This window comes from Erpetoichthys calabaricus, chromosome 11 (genome assembly GCF_900747795.2).
Source record: "Erpetoichthys calabaricus chromosome 11, fErpCal1.3, whole genome shotgun sequence".
NCBI classification, from domain to species: domain Eukaryota; kingdom Metazoa; phylum Chordata; class Cladistia; order Polypteriformes; family Polypteridae; genus Erpetoichthys; species Erpetoichthys calabaricus.
In genome coordinates, this window is record NC_041404.2 from 93,253,557 (window position 1) to 93,274,046 (window position 20,490).

At 37.2% G+C, this 20,490-nt stretch overlaps 1 protein-coding gene across 4 annotated transcripts in view; it reads right to left on the reverse strand.

Moving 5' to 3' along the window:
* syt3 (synaptotagmin III) overlaps nt 1–20,490 on the reverse strand; it is a 151,814-nt gene that overhangs the window by 130,429 nt on the left and 895 nt on the right. The gene's annotated exons all lie outside the window — the stretch shown is intronic.

Genomic DNA, 20,490 nt, shown 5'->3' on the forward strand with positions numbered 1-20,490 from the left:
TAAGTCCCGCTTAGAATGAAGAGAACATGCAAAATACACAGATGCAGGAACCACGGGATGAAGAACTCTAAAGCAGAAGAGTAAATTTGTGCGGCTGCAGTGCAGTCCACTACACCACTGTGACATCCATCACTCACTCTTAATGTTAGGTATATGTTACCTCATATAGCCTAGTAGAACTTTTGATTTGTGTATAATATACTTGTTTATGTCTCCTCAGAGAGCTAGAAGTGTGGCTTGATCCTTTGAAGCAATGGTATCAAAATGAGCTTTTGCACCCCCCGCCTCTAAAAAATTATTTCTACTAGCAGAAAAATTAATATTGGACTTAAAGTGTAATAACACATGGCTAAACACTTATTGCCTCCTAGTACAAATGTTTAAACATATCAGTGCTACAAAACAGGAAGAGTTTAAAGGGATATATGTGACTGATACCCCTGTTCACCTCATTCACTGATACAGCATTACAATTGTAAACAAAAAAATAAGATTTCCTACCTCAATATTTTTACATGCAATAAACTTAAAGTTGCAATGAAAGAGGTCACATAGAGGTTAACTGTTTGCCATTTCCTTGAGGCACTGAATTGAATTAAGTGGATATGGACTTTAATGGATGAATGGATGTTTGCTTTTTATTTAGCACCTGGGAACACGTTAGAGAAAGGAATTGCATACATGGGTGCCCCCTTGAGGATATGACCCTGTTTGGCACTATTAAGGTTTAGGTGGATTAACTCCAGAACCACTGAAACTGACTAGAATCACATATATGGAAAATGACTGAAGGATTTAAAGAAAAGAACTAATTGTGCAAACAGATAGATAGATAGATAGATAGATAGATAGATAGATAGATAGATAGATAGATAGATAGATAGATAGATAGATAGATAGATAGATAGATAACAGTTGAATACTAATATCATGAATGAATTATTGCAAAATAAAAAATCAAGCACTACAATACTTTTTTGACTCATTGATTTTAGCTGGAGAATTCAGAGATCATCAAAGGGGATGATATCATGACAGACTACAGACTGGCAAACTGAAATCTGTACAATGAATAAAAATTCAAAGCAAAAATAAAAATGAACAGTAAGTTAGTGCACTGTGGTTATGTGAGATATTAGCTCTAATGGTTGCTGGAGAAATTACATCTGGCCTGGAAGTGGTGAAGAATAACTCAGAAGCAGGTGGAGATGGTTGCTGGGGATTATGAAAGAAAGCCTTATTACAGACCTTAGGATAGATATACAAATCTCTGGCTGTTGCTGGATAAAGCTTAGGTTCAAGACAGTAGAGGGGGAATATCAGCCATACATTTTCCATTGTGAGTGAGTACAGCATTGTTCCTCCTGATAGTTGGACTTTTGTTTTGTTTTCAGTTGACTAGATTACTGTAATGCACTCCTAACAGGACTATCTCAAAAAGACATTCATCGGTTGCAATTAGTACAGAATGCAGCAAGAAAATCTGAGCACATCTCACCAGTTTTTAGCATTGATACATTAATTTATTTGTTTTTCCTATCCTCCAGGCCCTCTCACCTTATCACCGGACTCACCTTTAGAGACTTACATTATGATATTGCATGTAAGGACGCCACTTTTCTACTAATTATATATCTATGTTTTATAAAATTGAATGGATTTTTTTTCCTTTGTTACTTATTCAGGGATCATGTAAACAGTTTTATTCCTGAGAACCTCAAAATGGGTTACTTCTAAATGCTTCCTAAAATCCACAAAGAAGGGAACCCAGGAAGGCCTATAATCTCAGGAATTGGCTCCTTTACAGAAAATGTTTCAGGTTGGGAGGAGCACATCCTTAAACCCCAAACATCCAGGACACCACTGATTTCTTACAAAAACTGACTTCTACAGGCCCCTTGCCTGAAGGAACTTTACTGGCCACAATGGATGTTGAGGCATTTTACACAAACATCCCCCATGATGATGGCATATTGGCATGTGAAACGTACCTCAAACAACATGATTTACCCACAGAGTCAGTTATACAAAAGATAAAATTCACTCTGACACATAATTTATTTTCATTTGGACAAGACTTCTACTTGCAACAAATGGGGACTGCAATGGGCTGTCATCTCACTATGCAAACCTATTTATGGCAAAATTGGAACAAGATTTTATGTCAATGTGCATCTTAAAACCAATGTTGTACCTCCGTTACATAGATGACATCTTCATAATCTGGACTGCTAGTGAGAAGGACCTCCTCCATTTTCATAATGAATATAATCCTGTCCACCCCAACATAAAGAATCACTCAAAAACAGAAGTCAGCTTCCGTTCAACCGAAAGATAACACCCTTGTAACTTCTGTTTTTCACAAACCGAAAGATAGACAGACCTACCTGAGAAGTGATAACTTCCACCCCAAGCATGTAAGGATCTCCATTATTTTTAGCCAAGTAATATGATACAATCGTATTTGCGCAGACCCGACAGACCAGGATAAACAACTGCAGGAGCTTAGACAAGATCTCATCAGACAAGGTTATACCCCCAAAAGAACAGATACTCAAATAAGAAGAGCTACTGCCATACCCAGCCAGAGACAACCTTCTGGAATATAAAAACAAAGACAACAAGAACTGCATCCCCCTTGTTGTCACCTACAACCCACATCTTGAAGCACATTAAAAAATTATAAAAGAATTTCAGCCAATGCTAAACAATGACGAAAAGCTAAAAAATATATTTCCATAACCTCCCCTCCTGGCATACATACAACCATCAAACCTGTAGCAACTAATTGTCCGAAACTCCCTAAGTGAGCCAACAGAAAATGGCACAACTCCCTGCCTACAGAAAAGATGTAAAATGTGTGCTCACATTTTTTAATACAGACTGTGTAGTTATACCACACTGCCAACTAGAATATCGCATAAAGGGATAATTTTCCTGTAGATCATCGAATGTGGTGTACCTAATTATCCATATGAAATGTTCTGACACTGCACTCTATGTGAGAGAAATTGGACAAACACTCTGCCAAAAAATGAATTTACACAGGTTCCACATTAAACGTGGCAACAGAGATGTTCCTGTAGCAGCTCACTTCAATAGCCATGGACACTGTGTGAGGGACTTTAAAGTCACAGTGCTTACGGGCAACTTCAGAACACAGCAAGACAGAAAAGAACGTGAAGTTAAACTCATACTAAAATTTAACACATTACAACATGGTTTAAATAGAGACAAGAGTTTTATGGCCAGATATGAGGATTGTTTGCATTTCTCAGACTGATACAGACAACCTGTCTACAGACCCACATTGTATTGAAAAACTCATCAAAAACTTCAAAAGACTTTGTTGGACAGTTATATTATCCAAAGATCTACACTATACATTGTTCTCCTCTCTTGCTAAATGAATCTTAGCCTGAAGAGAACTATTAATTTTTTACTTTAAGGTTTTCCAATGCTGTATCTATCCTAGTGTCTATACAAACACAGGGAACTCCAGTTCGTGTATCACATCCTGCCTGAAAAAGGGACCTGAGTTGCCTCGAAAGCTTGTACAGTAATCCCTCCTCCATCGCGGGGGTTGTGTTCCAGAGCCACCCGCGAAATAAGAAAATCCGCGAAGTAGAAACCATATGTTTATATGGTTATTTTTATATTGTCATACTTGGGTCACAGATTTGCGCAGAAACACAGGAGGTTGTAGAGAGACAGGAACGTTATTCAAACACTGCAAACAAACATTTGTCTCTTTTTCAAAAGTTTAAACTGTGCTCCATGACAAGACAGAGATGACAGTTCAGTCTCACAATTAAAAGAATGCAAACATATCTTCCTCTTCAAAGGAGCAAACAAATCAATAGGGCTGTTTGCTTTTAAGTATGCGAAGCACCGCGGCACAAAGCTGTTGAAGGCGGCAGCTCACACCCCCTCCGTCAGGAGCAGAGAGAGAGAGAGAGACAGATAAAAAAATCAATTGAGCTTTTAAGTATGCGAAGCACCGTGCAGCATACTTAAAAGCTGCACACAGAAGGTAGCAACGTGAAGATAATCTTTCAGCATTTTTAGACAAGTGACCGTATCATCTAGGTGTGCGAACAGCCCCCCTGCTCACACCCCCTACGTCAGGATCAGAGATAGTCCGCGCAAGAGAGAGAGAAAGTAAGCCGGGTAGCTTCTCAGCCATCTGCCAATAGCGTCCCTTGTATGAAATCAACTGGGCAAACCAACTGAGGAAGCATGTACCAGAAATTAAAAGACCCATTGTCCGCAGAAACCCGCGAAGCAGCGAAAAATCCGCGATATATATTTAAATATGCTTACATATAAAATCCGCGATGGAGTGAAGCCGCGAAAGGCGAAGCGCGATATAGCGAGGGATTACTGTATATTGTAATCTTTTTTAGTTAGCCAATGAAAGGTGTCATTTTGCTTGACTTCTCACTACATTGATAATGGCTAACACGGTACAACACCCTAGTATTATTTATTCATAGATATTCTTACATAATCTTTTTTGTTTTTTCTTTTTTTGTAACTTTCTTTTTGACATCTTGTAAAGCATTCTTTGTATGAAAATATGAAATAAATGTTGTTGTTGTTGTTAAAGAAGTATATAGAAACAATGTGACTTGTCTCCACTGTGTCACTGATTTTGTTACCACCATGGACCGATGACCTATTTAAGGCAACTTCGGACCTTTCACAGAAAATTCTGAAATAGTAGCAGGCTTTTTAGGTCAACAAGCATGTGTTCTCTTAAGAAGAACATAAAAAGGGAGATCTGGTAGAGGTATAACCAGTTTAGAGTATGTGAAATATAACACTCTTCGCAAGGGGAAGAGTGTTGTCAACCAAGCAATATTTAATATTATAAATTGATTGGAAACCATAGGAGGTATGGTGTGCAGGGTTCTTTATCCACTCATGGGAAAGGGAAAATATAAAATAGGACAAAAGGCGGATACTGATAAAGCAGCAAGCAGAATTCAAAAAGAGCTGGACAAGGTTCAGAACCAGGCAAACATTTGGAAAATGTAGTTTAATGTAGAAAAGTGCAAAGTGCTTACATGTGGGTGACAAGAACATCAATTATAAATACAAGATGGGAGACATTGACCCACAGGAAGCAACCTCTGATTAAGGATTTAGGGGTTTGTGTTGACTGAAAGTTCAATGCAATGTGCAGAAGCAATGGAAAAGCAGCTGAATAAATCAAGGGATGCTATGCATAGAATATTTTATGCACTAGTGAGACTGCATCAGGATTATTGTGTGCAGTTCTGTTCACCATGTTACAAAAAAGACATAGCAGCATTTGAAGGTGTGCACAGGAGGGAAACCAGGTGCATCCCAGGACTTAAGGATTTGAATTAAACCTGTTTAGTCTCAGGCAGAGGATATTGCATGGCAACCTAATCCAGGTCTTCAAAATCCTCGGAAGCATTGATAAAGTCAATTCAGCAGAATTGTTTCAGTTTAAGGGTGATTCACATGCTTGAGGACACCATTGAAAATTAAAGTGAACTGTAATTAAGACTGAAGTCATGAAGTACTTCTTTACGCAAAGAATTTTGGGAATTGGGAACAAACTACAGAGACATTTAGTTAAAGCAGATACCTTGACAACCTTTAAGACGCAAGGTTATTATAGTTAATGAAAACTAAAATCAAAACTGAAACTATTAATAAAAAAAACATTTTCGTAAACTGAAATAAAATAATTAACAAAGCCGAAATGAAAAACTAAAACTAAATGAAACTATCAAAGTAGCTGAAAAGACTAACTGAAATAAAATAATAATTTACTAAAAATATTTTTTGTTTTGTAACAACCAGACTTACTCAAGGACTAATCTGGGCTGCAGGCATCCTGAAATTTAAACAAAATATATTAATAAGAATTTCATATTTGGTTTTTGAATAAAAATTCCAGCTGTTACTCTTTAGCCCTTGTAACTTTTAACTCTAAAACAGAAAGTCATCCACCATGAGTGACCCGCATAAATTCATCCAGTGAACGGACACTGGTGACAGAGGGCAGGTGTTCACGCAGCATTTGCAGTGACAGAGCAAGCTGAATACGGGCGGATAAAGCATGTGATGAAGAAAGTGATATACTGTGTGAAAATAGTGACAGTTCTTCAAGAGCTGATAGTGATAGCATGATCATTTTTAGTCCAAGTGTTAGTGAAGCATACCAAGGGGATGATTTTGCTTATAATGTATTCAGCAACTTTCAAAGCTGCCATTCACTAGATCTCCGGGGATAAAGAAAGAAGTATCCGATACACATAATCCCGTACAGAATTGCAGTCTGTTTATAAATGACAACATGTTAGCTATAATTCTGACTGGGCCCACGATACAGTATGTACACAGCAATTAATTCAGCAGCACACACTAAGTAAGACAGATTCCACGCTTCACAAGTCTGATGTTCGTTATGATGAACTGCTGCATTTCTTTCCACTTCTTGTACGTAATTCAAATGCCTGAAGTGGGAATGTGCTGGTCAACAAAACCTTTACAGTATGGACAGAAAAATCACGAGTCAGTAACGTTACAGTTTATTTCTCAGGTGTCTGCGTTTTGTTGATAACAATTCACCTGCAGACTTACAGTCAACATACAAGATCAGCATAATGTTGCTGACCAATCACTTTTGCTATAAAAAGGTTGTTTAACAATGAAGCAATACAAATGTAAAATTCCTGAGTTGGCAATGTCTCTGGCAAGCAACAGGCATGTGGGTGAAAAGAGTCTGCCAACTAGTGACAACCTAAACCCACTAATGTGTTTTTGTATGTATTCTTTATTAATTAATTTATCTTTGTTTAGTTTTACATTCACAGGTCAAAATACCTGATATTGTGAAAATAATCCGGTGGCAGAATTATATTTTTAAATATTTGTCTGGCTCTTTACAATCTTTCTCTCTCTCTCAAAATAGATAGTTGAAGTATTGTACTCTTTTTGTTCTTAACATCAGCCATGTCATATACATATATATATATATGTGAATTTCCCCTTGGGATTAATAAAGTATCTATCTATCTATCTATCTATCTATCTATCTATCTATCTATCTATCTATCTATCTATCTATCTATCTATCTATCTATCTATCTATCTATCTATCTATCTATCTATCTATCTATCTATCTATCTATCTATCTATATATATATATATATATATATAGAGAGAGAGAGAGAGAGAGAGAGTATTGCTGCAATAGGTTGGCACCCTCCCCAGGGATTTTTCCTGCCTTGCATCCAAAGCTGAGGGAATAGGTTCCACGTTTCCTGTGATCCTGCTCTGGATATTGCTCCTAATCTCAGATACTCTATCTGTGGTTTTGTGCTGTCCATACACCTATCACGTGCTCTTACTTAAGTCTCATTACCCCTAGCCTTGAGACTACATGCTTGCTTTTCTTATTTTCCCTCGATACAGTTAGGTGGGGTCTGCACACTGATTCAAGCCTAAGAGCCCTGTTCTTCCTAATTTTTTATATCTTTTTCAGGCCTGCAGGTGGTAAAATTATGTTTATAAATTGCATGTGCCTGAGATGGAATCCGAGATCAATATGGCTGATAGAAAATAACAAATCCAAGTATTTTTGAATACAATATTGAATACAATACTGAAGGCATTAACTGTAAGCACATTGCCTTGCAGCAGGATATGTTGTTTGCTGTAGACATTTAGAGTAAAAAACACTCAAACCTTAATATTCACCTAAATTTCACCACAAATTGTCCCGTTCTGGGAAAGCAAAGGAAAAGATGAAACATGCCAACAGTCAGCACATATTTGTTCTGCACAAATGACATAGAAAATGTTTTAAAAATATAAAATTGTATACAATTTTTCATATTCAGGTGTTGATTATGCTTGTTTTCATCAGACAGAAACAAAACCAGATAGTAAATCATGTAGTGCAGTAATATTAAACTCATCCAAACTCGTTAACAGTTCTGTCTGATTGTGACACAAAACTAAACTGCATAGTAGCTCTTTAATCAAACCATAATTACTAAAATGTCTTTGTGAAAAAAAAACTAAATTAAAACTAAAAATACATGATGAAGGAAAACTTAAACTAAACTGAATTTCAAAGTAAAATGAGAAATAAAATAGAAATAAAAACTAATATAAAAAGGCAAAACTATAATAACCGTGTTAAGAACTACTGTATCTTGATGAGATTTTGGGACAGCTTAGCTTTTGGCTAAAGAAGAAACCTTGATGGACTGAGTTTTTTTTTCTTATGTTTTTATTGATTGAATCTTTATTATATGCAGTATAATATCTTTCAGTTGTCTGCCTGTGCATGTTTATGTGTGTCTCATCCATAAAAATTGGAAAAACTATGTGTCACAACTACCTGTCATTTTAAAAATAGAAAAAAAATATTTATTAAAATAAAACATGCCAGGGAGTTGCCTAGGTTTCGGCTATTATAAGACTTTGCATGTCAAACAGGCAACAACACTATAATGACATCAAAATGTTGCAGCCAGCATAGACATCTGAACACAGCAAACTATCTGCTCAGTACACTGAAAAATAAAATATAATTAATCCAAAAAAAAAACAGACAAAAATTAGTGCAAAATGAGTTCAGATATCTGTTCTATGGGACTGTCTTTGCTCAATATTTCATTACTGCTATATGTGTATACACTGAAATTGTATAAGAGTGGCAATCAATGCAAAATAATATTACACCATAAATGGACTGAGGAGTTGAGCTATTAAAAAATAGGCAATTGACTCATCCTCCACAACCACTGTAAATAAACTGAATCCCCTTCAACAAATGTGAGGAGATTTTTTTGTTTATATGATTTCACAACCTGACACATTCAAGACAATGCTCAGTGATAAATGGTACCAATGGATCAGTAGGAGACTTTGATTGAGTACCAAAACACTGTCCTATACATTTATTTTCTAAACCCTTTTTGAAACACATCGTTGGAAGACATTGGCTGCATAATCAAAAAACAGGGAACTGGAAAGCCTTCCAGCTAAATGCAAGGCACACTTAGATCCCCAAGTTCATACCAGGCCAATTTAGAATGTGCACCTTTGGAATGGAAATGGCACACTTAATGATATGCCACATGGACATCTTGAGAACAAGCAGACTCCACACAGACAGACTAGGTATAAAACTTTGATCCCTGGAGTTGTGAAGAAGCTGCACTGTCACTAGTAATACAGAAATGGTCTGCCATAAATCACCAGCTCTAATGATTTCTCTAACCATCGTTGTCCATTTTTTTCTTCAGGCATACTATAATCATTTCTGACACACCAGGGCTTTGCAGTTTTATTTCTTGAAGGAATTATCTTGAAATGCCACAAGTTACCTGCTCTGACGTACCTATCCAAGTGCAGACTTCTTTAATTAAGTATGTCAGTTTTCCATATTCATACAATAAATACTGACAGGACTCATTGCTGAATGAAATTTTGAACCTAATCATCACTGCTGCTTTTTCTACAGACACTGTTAAAGGCCTAATGTGCTTAAATCTTTGAAAGCCTGAAACCACACCTAATCATGCCCATAACTTTATGAATCTGGGACTTACCAAGCAAAACATATATCTGTCTAATTCCTAAGCAAAGTAGAAAACCAAATAGGACATTCTAGCACAGAGCACAATCACACATTTGCATGCATTGTTCTAAATTTATCAAAGACTGACTCCATTTTAAGAAAATCATTTAGAGTTTATCACACCTTACAATTCATTTGAAAAACAACTTTCTTCAAGGGCAAACAGAGATGCTTCTAGATCTAACGACTTATTGTTAAAGTAGAAGAGAAAACTGAAGTGAACACAAGGAAAATATGCATACTCCACACTGTGAGAGTCCCAACCTAAAACTTAACCTGTCACCTACAACACTCATATTGCATGGGTGAATGGGCATCGGAGATTCACTGTGCACTCTGGCCACCAATGGGTGGCACTGAAATGTGGAAAATGAGTCAGATTTTTTTTTTAATTCCTGTGTTCAATCAGAATGTTTGATTCCTTATTTCAGCTTATTCTCTCAGTAACATGTAAAATAAAATAAAATAAAATGAAAAATGGAAAAAGTATGTAAATCAATAGTCCCTTGACAGGTTAGGTGCCACAACAAATTTAGCAGGAGGGCAAAATGCTTTCATGAAGGAGCTGAGGCATACCAGAAATCAAACCCATTTTTTTCAGATCACAGTTGAGAGTGCATACACAATGAGTAGAGCAAAAAGAACATCATCCTGCACAATGTAACACAAGTTAACATTGTTGCTCAACAAACCCAAAGCCAAAAAGTGGTTGTATCTGTCAAGTTCTTAACATGGATCCCATAGGCACATGGCCTCATACATACAGTAACACCAACATATGCCATTCAGGACAACAAAGAATCAAAAAATAAAACTAAATAAAAAATAAGCATGACATGAAAATTCAAGAATGCCACCTTTGTACCTTTAGCTAACCAGCATGCAGCTAGGAAGGCTACTGAAATCATGCCAATAAAGCACCGGCTTAATGTTTAGTCACCAAAGCAGTTTACCATAAAGTAAAACTTCATGAAGGCTGATATTTGACATTGCTAGCTTAAAACACACATACAGGACACAAAGGTGATGTTATATCATCATACTTACCATTAGAAGAGTTGAACTTGCAAGGTCTGAAAAAGTTATGTAATAAAACATTGCAGCACACCAAAAAAGTATGCAGAGAAAACATCACTTTAGTAATAATTTTTCCATTTCATATACTGTACAGTAAACTTATAAATTTAAATTCAATAATACAATATAAACCTCAAGTAAACTGTGAAAAGAATAACAGTGTACTGTGCTATTTATAGTGCCACATGATGTGCAATCCTTAGCAAAATTTCTATAAGTGGCATTCATCCATATGTCTTAAATGTAGAGATGGAAACTAACAGGACATATCTTGATTTAGACACCTCTACCTTATGAGGAAAAGTATCCACAATTCCTTCAAAAGAGATCATCAAGAGGCACAAAATGTAAAGCTACTAATATTTTGACATGCTGGAAAACATTTTCGTCATTTTTAAACATCCACTAAATAAAATTCCTGCTCTTTTCTCCACAGCAACTGTACAAGATGTAAAATCAAAAACGCAACCAACTAGCTGTTTCACTGAGAAGACAGTTTTGGAGGATAAAATGAATTGTGAATACCTAGCAGAAAAGGTAAGGTGTTACCTTGAATGTGAATGGATTTATTGCTGCATGCTTTTGCCAAAGGGCACCCAAAATCCTGACACATTTTACATTTTTTCCCAAAAACTAATTTACATTTTCACTTTTTAATTATAATGTTAATTGTACTACAACCCCCACAAAAAAGTTGGAATGATATGGAAAATGGAAATAAAAACAGAAAGCATAAACTTGTGAGAAACCATTCAAAAATTTAAAAACAATGTTTGTCAAAGACAGATCAAAAGAGATTTGAGTATTTTACCTTCAACAATGCATAATATAATTAAAGGATTCAAGGAATTTGGATTACTTTCAGTGCTTACAGGGCAAATGTGCAAGCCTAAGCAGATTTCCTGTGATATCAGACAACACTGCATCAAGAAGCATAATTCATCAACAAATGACATATTCATGTGGGCTCAGGATTACTTTGGCAAACCTTTATCAAGTGACACAATATGTAATTACATTCACAAATGTGCAAAAAATATGCCATATGTTAACAGTGTCCAGAAGTGCCATTGATTTCTCTGGTCTATGAGGCATCGGGATGGACTATCACACAGTGTAAATGTGTGTTGTGGTTGGATGAATCAACATTTCAGGTCTGGACGAAATGCATGTTATGTCTTCTGAAACAAAGAAGAAATGACAATCCAAGCTGCTACCAGCTACAAGTACAGAAACTAGTGTCTGTGATGGTATGGGGTTGTACAAGTGCCCTGGGCAAGGGTAACTTGCACTTCTTTGTTGTCACCATTAATTCTGAAAAATGCATACAGATCTTGTACGAGCATATGCTGCCTTGAAGATGATGTATCTTCCATGTACACCCATGCATATTTCAGCAAGACAATGGAAAATCACATTCTGTGCACACTACAAAGGCATGGCTGCATAGGTAGAGGGTGGGTGGTTGACTCTCCTGCCTGCAGTCCTGACCTGTTTCCAATTGAGAAAGTAGGGTGCATTTTCAAATACAAAATGTGACAACAAAGACTCCACATGGTCACCACACCTTAAGACTTGTATGCAAGAAGAATGGGACAAAATTACACCCGAAACACAAAATAAACTGATGTCTTCAATACCAAAATATTTAGTAAGCATTTTTACAAAGTGGTACATTCTTTTCTGTCCAAACTTTTTTTGGAATATGTTGCAAGTATCAATAAACAAGAAGTAACATAAAATAAAGGGTTGTAATATATTGTTTTCAGGTCAAAGATCATTTACTACTAGCCAACCCGATACGCCTCATAATTATGTATTGATGGGTGAACACTTCCTGAAAGACACAGCTGTCCAGATGGGGTGGGTTTGAGTATACGACTGTAGGTGAATGAAAAGATGGAACTCTGGAGAGGGCAACATACAATTGTCTGTGACTGAAAACTGGAGGACCGCCGTCGCGCCTCCACCTCCCAGAGCGAGGGACGGGGCTGGATGGCGCTCGGGCGCGGAGGGCGGAATGGGGGGAGAGGGGAAGGAAGCCCATTCCGCCCCGGCCCCCCCGCCATTCTAGTGTGTTGATTTCTTAGTCATCTCTCACTGCCTGCTCATGTGCCCGCCCCCAACTCCTCACCTGAGTCGCTTTCGTCTGTGTACAGTCCACATGCACCTGTGAGTCACGTTGACTGTTCATTTTCCAAACACCGCCTCAGTTGCTTTCGTCTCTGCTACAGCCCACATGCACCTCTGAGCAACGTTGACCTTTCATTGTTCTTTGCGGTTCCGGCTGCTTTTCTGTATATAATCCACCAAGTCACCCGACCATGGTAGTAGTGATGGTGGGTGTGTACAAAGGGCAGGGACTTAATCAGTGCGAGCATATGACCCGCACTTACTGGGAATTCCTCATTCGTGGGGAACAATTGCAAGCCCTGAATCACGAATCCGTCACGAATGGAGTTCAATGGCTTACCCATGCCTCTCAGAGCCGGGTAGACACATGTTGATCCATTCAGTGTAGCGCGCGTGCAGTACCGGACATCTAAGGGCATCACAGACCTGTTATTGCTCAATCTCACGTGGCTGAAAGCTACTTGTCCCTCTAAGAAGTTGGACGCCGACCGCTTGGGGGTCGCGTAACTATTTAGCAGGAGGGAGTCTCTTTCGTTATTGGAATTAACCAGACAAATCTCTCCACCAACTAAGAACGGCCATGCACCACCACCCACAGAATAGAGAAAGAGCTATCAATCTGTCAATCCTCTCCGTGTCCGGGCCGGGTGAGGTTTCCCGTGTTGAGTCAAATTACACGAAAGGCTCCACACCTGGTGGTGCCCTTCCGTCAACTACTTTAAGTTTCAGCTTTGCACCCTTACTCCCCCCAGAACCCAAAGACTTTGGTTACCCGGTTGGCTGCCTGGTGGGTCATGGGAATAACGCCGCCAGATTGCCAGTCATCATCGTTTATGGTCGGAACTATGACAGTATGTGATCGTCTTCGAACCACCGACTTTCGTTCTTGATTAATGAAAACATTCTTGGCAAATGCTTTCACTCTCGCTCGAATTGTTGGTGGGCGGGGCTCTGTGAGTTGGCGGGCGTGGCTCTGTCTTGCGTTGCGTCTTGCTTGCCATGGACTTAGTGAATTCTCAGAGTTGGTGGGTGTGGCTCTGTGAGTTGTCAGCGGGTGTGGCTCTGTGAGTTGTCGTCGTATCCCATAGTCTTAGAGTTGGTGGGCATGTCTATGTCGTGCGTATCCCATGGTTGTCTTGCGTGCCCTGTCGGCTTAGTGAATTATATATATACAGATAATTTATTACTCACTGCTTTCTGTGTTTATTTGTATTTATTTACATTTTGTTTATTTGCATTACCCAACTTTTTTTGAGTTGAAATTATATATAAAATATGTTGAAAACATGTATACAAATATAAAAATATTTTTTAAGAATTCTTGTTGTGGGGAAAAATGTCTGGATGGGTGAGCTGTCATCTGTACATTCTCCTCATGGCACTGACATTTTCCTTTTGTTAATTAATAGTAGTCAGACAACTGGGGTGCTTTAAGCCTTCATGATGCATGCCACTTAAAATTAACAACATTTTAAAAATCATTTGGTCTGAAGTATAATATAAGCACAACAATTTTTTTCATTCAACAAAAAGTACAGTGCAAACATGGAGATAAGATTCCCAGCATTAACTTGGGGACACTAAAAATATTAATATAAATGATCAACTTTCTAGATGGAAGTTTCATTAATTTGATCAACTTTTCAGTTTTTCAAATCTGCTTTGTCCACTACAGGATCAAAAAGAGTTGTAGCCAATTCATGTCATAAGGAGCAAGGCACTATATAACACCTTTTGAAATTTCTTAGAAAATGGAAATATGCAGCAATCTATATGGATTTTCCATAACTTTAACCCATAGAAAATCATCTTTTCTTAGTTTTATGAATATCACTTTACTTTCTTTTCCACCAAGATAACTAATATTTTTTTAATGTCTGCAACTGTTTTTAGTATTCATACCACAAAGAAATAATATAGGTACCACTTTCCTGAGTGAATGCTGTAGGTAAGGAACAATAATATATTTTGCTTACTTTTTTCAACAAAATTTAAACAAAAGGTTACAAGGAAAATAAAAATGACCAATCAAATTACAGTCACCTACTTGCTCTGGCACCAGGCCTATAAATGAATACATATTTACTGAACTCAACCACTGTGTCTTACTGTTTCTCATCTGCAGCAGCAATGAGATGGTGTGCACTCCTTTGATAGCCAAAGACTACATGTGCCACAATCCAAACCTGAGTTTGTGATTAAACACACAACAGAATTTCTTTAAATAATATGAATTAAATGAATAAGATGATTGCTGTGCCATCTTCATCATTCAATTCCAGGAATGGCTTTGGTGGCATAAACTCCACTATTCTCTTCTTTAAATGAACATGAAAACACCAGGGAGTCAACACGCTGGCCAGTCCTCAACATTTTGACACAGTACCTAAATCATATAAGAACCCACACACATTATGTGCTATCCTGCAGAAAGCAACCAAGAAGTATTCTGTCAGTCAACATCATTTCACCCCAGTGAGACACTGTGTGAAAATAGCATTAGTGTACAAGCAAAACAGGACTTGCGTTTTATTTATACACAATTTGATATTCATTCTTTATCACTCAGACACACACATGCACACAAAATGTGATCAACTGAAGATTTGGTACCTATGTTGAACTGAGATATGCAGACATTCTTGAAAATCCATCGGATTCTGACCCATCTGCCTTTATTACAAGTTAAATGTGTTTTGTTTGTTCAACGTTCAGCAATGTAATAAGAAATTATTAATCCTCATGTTCTTTTCTAGAGTCATGGACGTTTTTATTATTTTCAGTAAAGAGATGTGTTTTTTTTTGTCCTACACATCTGTTGTTTTACGGATGATGAAACTGCCTGTCAACTTCCCTGCAGCTCCAATATTCCTGTAAAGTTTCTTTTATATTTTTCAGGTCAGATATCATATAGGCGCGGTATTTTGTGTAGTGCATTAAAAAAAAATAAAGTTCAATATCAGTCATAATGTAATTTAACTTTCATCGCGATGTGAGCACGTTGCAGCAACGAAAAGCTCATATCTCATGTATAACCTTGAAGAAATCACATGCAGGGGGACGGGGCCTGCCGACTTGCCCCTCCTCATTTCCCCCTTGAACCTCCGAGAAGGCGCACCGACTGCTTGTCTGAATTCTTTGTAAAAATTAGCAGTCTTGATAATTAATGTGCATGTTTCATTGAGCGGTTATACATTTAAGAACAAAAATATATATTCATAATTAGTAATATTAATTTAAAAAGTTTAGAGACTACGAATGTTTGCAGAGGTTATAATAACTGAAAGAGCTATTACACAAACGTGTCAATATTTCAACAGGTGACTCATTGTGATAACAATGAATACGACATCAAAATTAGCAGATTTTCTAAATATGTCTTTAAGGAAGTGGTTTCTTTTTTACCGTAATGGTTGGAAAGTGAAAACTCGATCATATACCCCCGCCGCTTGGAGCCTTAGGTTGTGACGCTAGTAAAAGGAAGCAGGGCCGGCTGGAGGCGAGACACGCCAAATCAGCACCCAGGACAGCAACAGCAACCAACAGCCTTTACTGCTCGCGTGTTTCTCTTTTGTCAAACACCCAATGTCCGCATTCTTCGCTAAAACGTGTTAATGGTGCCGAAATCTAAACACGAAAATGATGATTACACGTCAACTTGACCTTCTCCACAGAACGCGGAGATGCAAAAGGGAACTGAACGATCAGTTTCATGTGCTCACTGACCAGCTTCAGATGACTTACTCTTCATGTTTGGCAGTTTTGTCTGGATTCTGTATCTGTACACACGGCTTACTACGCAAAGCACTTTTAGTGTCCGTCAGTGACAAAGTCTATTGAGATGTTTTATAACATTTCATTGATTATGCAGATATTCCAATATGATTAAACACTTAACAAACTGTGACATCTTGATTAAATATTTATTAATTCGACCCTAAAACTGAAATAATCGTGTCACCAATTTACAAAGCCAGACTCAGAAATGAATAAAGTACTGTGTCATGGTTAGTGCTTGGTTGAATTTCAGATAGTGAGCAACATGCCTGTGTGTGTTCTCCTCTATGTTCTCAATTCTTCATCCACCACATTTGATTAAGCATCTTCTCTAATGTGCTCTGTAATGGACTAATGCTCCTTCCTGGATTTGTTTCTGCCCTTTGCCAGGTATTGACAAAATGGGACCTAGCCCTATGCAGACTTAAAAAATGGATGGACTTCTACAAAGAACAAAAACTGAAACTTTGCCATGTAAAACTGAACTTCCTTGTACTATTTTGGAATATTTTGTGTTTTCAAAGTAACCTAACAAGTCAGCTGTTTATGCTCTGTGATATTTGTATATGTTATGAAATTCCACTTGTACAAATTTCTCCAAAAGATGACTGATAGGTAGAAGGTTCTAAGGCAGCTCCATTTTCTTTACTTAAATGAATTATTTGGTATAATAGAAGAAAACAGATTGGAAGAATAATTATAAATATATAAACACTATTGTAAATCATATTTACATCTCATTCAGTGCAAGAGGATGCCATCTTCCACATATGCAGCATCATGTCATCAAAGAAGATAATAGTATAGCTATCTCTCTGTTCTCAGCAACCAGTACACAAGGTGTGATTATAGACAGAGTGCCTAGTTACATAATAGAAAGTATCAGAAATATATATAAATGCAGGATATTCTGCATTTCTGACAACCAGACGTCAATAAAACAAATTATTGGTTTAAACCTGTAATTCTCTGATATTTACAAAATTTAGTATCTTGGTAAAATTAAGTGTTTATTGTATGTTGAAGCTCAATTAGAAACATTAATCTGCTTGTATGTTTATACATTACATTTTAAAAGTAGTGGAATAATAATACTGTATAGCAGTAGAACTGTTGCCATACAATACAATTATTGTTACCTAATCCAAAGAGAGCAAATATGTCACATTTTATAAGTGAATGGCTTAAATTAATTATTCATGCAAGAAAAAATATTGAGCCTGGAAAAGCAAATAGAAAACCGGCTAGAAACAGATAATTCAGGAACAATTTTTCTTCATGTAACCTTAATAAAGCGTTTTGTTAGAAATAGCTTCAGTAAAGGCATTTTCTTCATTTGATACAGTGTAAGGATAAAAAGAACAGTTAAATTAGTAAAGCACTGCATTCTTAAAATGTTTTGTGTGTTGTATTCGTATCTTATTGTAGCAGTATTCCCAGTCTTCACTTTGATATAAAAACCAAGGTGCACTTCGTCATTATAACTCAGGAAAGAACACACACTTTTCTCAATTATTTCAAAAGCAATGCTGTAATTATAAAACAATTGAGGAATAATAATTTCTTACTTTCAACTGAATCTTCTGATGTGTATTTAATAAAGGTGTTATGTATATAAGGTTTTGCATATGACTGTTAAATGTTCACTGAAAAAATGACTTTCCACAAGGTATACCAGCTGAATTCACCACATTTTTGTACTGTACTTTGAACAAAGAAAGTAATATCCATCCATCCATCCATTTTCCAACCCGCTGAATCCGAACACAGGGTCACGGGGGTCTGCTGGAGCCAATCCCAGCCAACACAGGACACAAGGCAGGGAACCAATCCTGGGCAGGGTGCCAACCCACCGCAGGACACACACAAACACACCCACACACCAAGCACACACTAGGGCCAATTTAGAATCGCCAATCCACCTAACCTGCATGTCTTTGGACTGTGGGAGGAAACCGGAGCGCCCGGAGGAAACCCACGCAGACACGGGGAGAACATGCAAACTCCACGCAGGGAGGACCCGGGAAGCGAACCCAGGTCCCCAGGTCTCCCAACTGCGAGGCAGCAGCGCTACCCACTGCGCCACCGTGCCGCCCGACAGTAATATCTATATATATATATACATATATATATATATATATATATATATATATATATATATATATATATATATATATATATATATATATATATATATATATATATATATATATATATATATTTATGTTTATATATTTTTCTATATATATATATATATATATATTTTAATAAGCTTACCTCCAAGGAAAAATAAAACTGTACTCCAGTCAGAATATTTAAAATAAGCTTACTTCCAAAGAATAAAATGAAATGGCACTGGTATCCAGCCATATATCCATTTAATTTTAAATGCCTGCTTTCTTCCTAGTCAAGGGAAGCAATGGGCATAAGCAGAAAATAGCACTTAACGGAATGATAGTCCATCACATGGGAAACAGTCCCACACCAAATCGATACAATTGTGTCAGTGTCTTCAAAAGATTACATTTTTAAGGCAACAGGTCAGAGGCTTTGTCAACTCTAAATAGATAAACAACAAAGAGAGTAGCAAAATACCTTCTTCAGCTCTTCTTAAACCTAGAGAAAACTGTGCTGGTAAAAGAGTCAGGGTCAAGAAATGTATGGAAGAGAAAACAAAGTACTAGTAATTACCAGCCTAAAAGATTACCTTCTTTTCTAGTCTGAAAACTCGTTTCCAATTTTACATTTTCATTTTAAATAATTAAAAAAAAAGTTTATCTGGGAGCATATTTAGCTGAGAGATCTGCAGAGCATTTCTGCTTTAAAAATTACATATATATACACATATATTGTCATCTCTCTCTTTGCTTGTGATTTGTTCCCAAGGAGAATCCAAAAATGTGATCTTTGGGGCTAAAATAAATATTTGTATGACTGTGTTAAAAATAGATAAAAATAACCTTAAAAACAAATAGAGTGGTGTTATGTAAAGTCTTTAGACCTTCATACCCTGAGGCTGTGGGTTCAAATCCTACTCCTGACACTGTGTGACCATGAGCAAGTCATTTCACTTGCCTGTTCTCCAACTGGACGAATAACAGAACTGTAACTATGCCTTAAATGTTGTATGTCACCTTCAATAAAGGAATCAGCCAAATAAGTACAGTAGATGTAAATAATATACCAACCTAAGGAATGCTGTACTTTAAATATGACTTTGTTTCTAAATACTGAGCAGTTTAGGTTCGCAATCACTTAGAAAAATTACAAACGATGGTTTAGCCTGGAAAATGCATAATAGAAATGTACAGTAAGTTGCGTTCAGTTTTTCAAGTCAATAGTTTATACATTCTGGGTCCTACCCAATAAGCGTTTTTTTTTTTCTCCCAGCCCTCTCCCTTAAGAGGATAACCACCAAAGATTTAATTAGCTAATGAGAGATTTATCACAACACGATAATTAAAAGGGGGAGAGGAGGGGGGAAGTCTTGTGAACCTTGCCAACACCAGTGCATTGTGACTATTGCAGCCTGCTCGCCCAGCAGGAGATGAAGTTGTGGATTCGGGCCTGCGTGCTTAAGTGCGTTAGTTCGGCATAGCTCTCTGTTACAGTGGAGCACAAGCCTACTGCTAACATTCCAGAATGCAACATGCATGTGGACGCGCAACGCTGACACGCCTGAACACATGGATGAAGCAGTGGAATATGGCTAGATTTGCCAACGTGTGTTCAGGCATCTGATTTTTTAAAGCAAAAAGAAAACCCCTTCAACTAATTTCACTAATCACCACTTTCAAAGACATTTCATTGACACCACACTTATCTTAGCAAGGATTACACCGCGATGTATTTTAAGCAAATACATGAT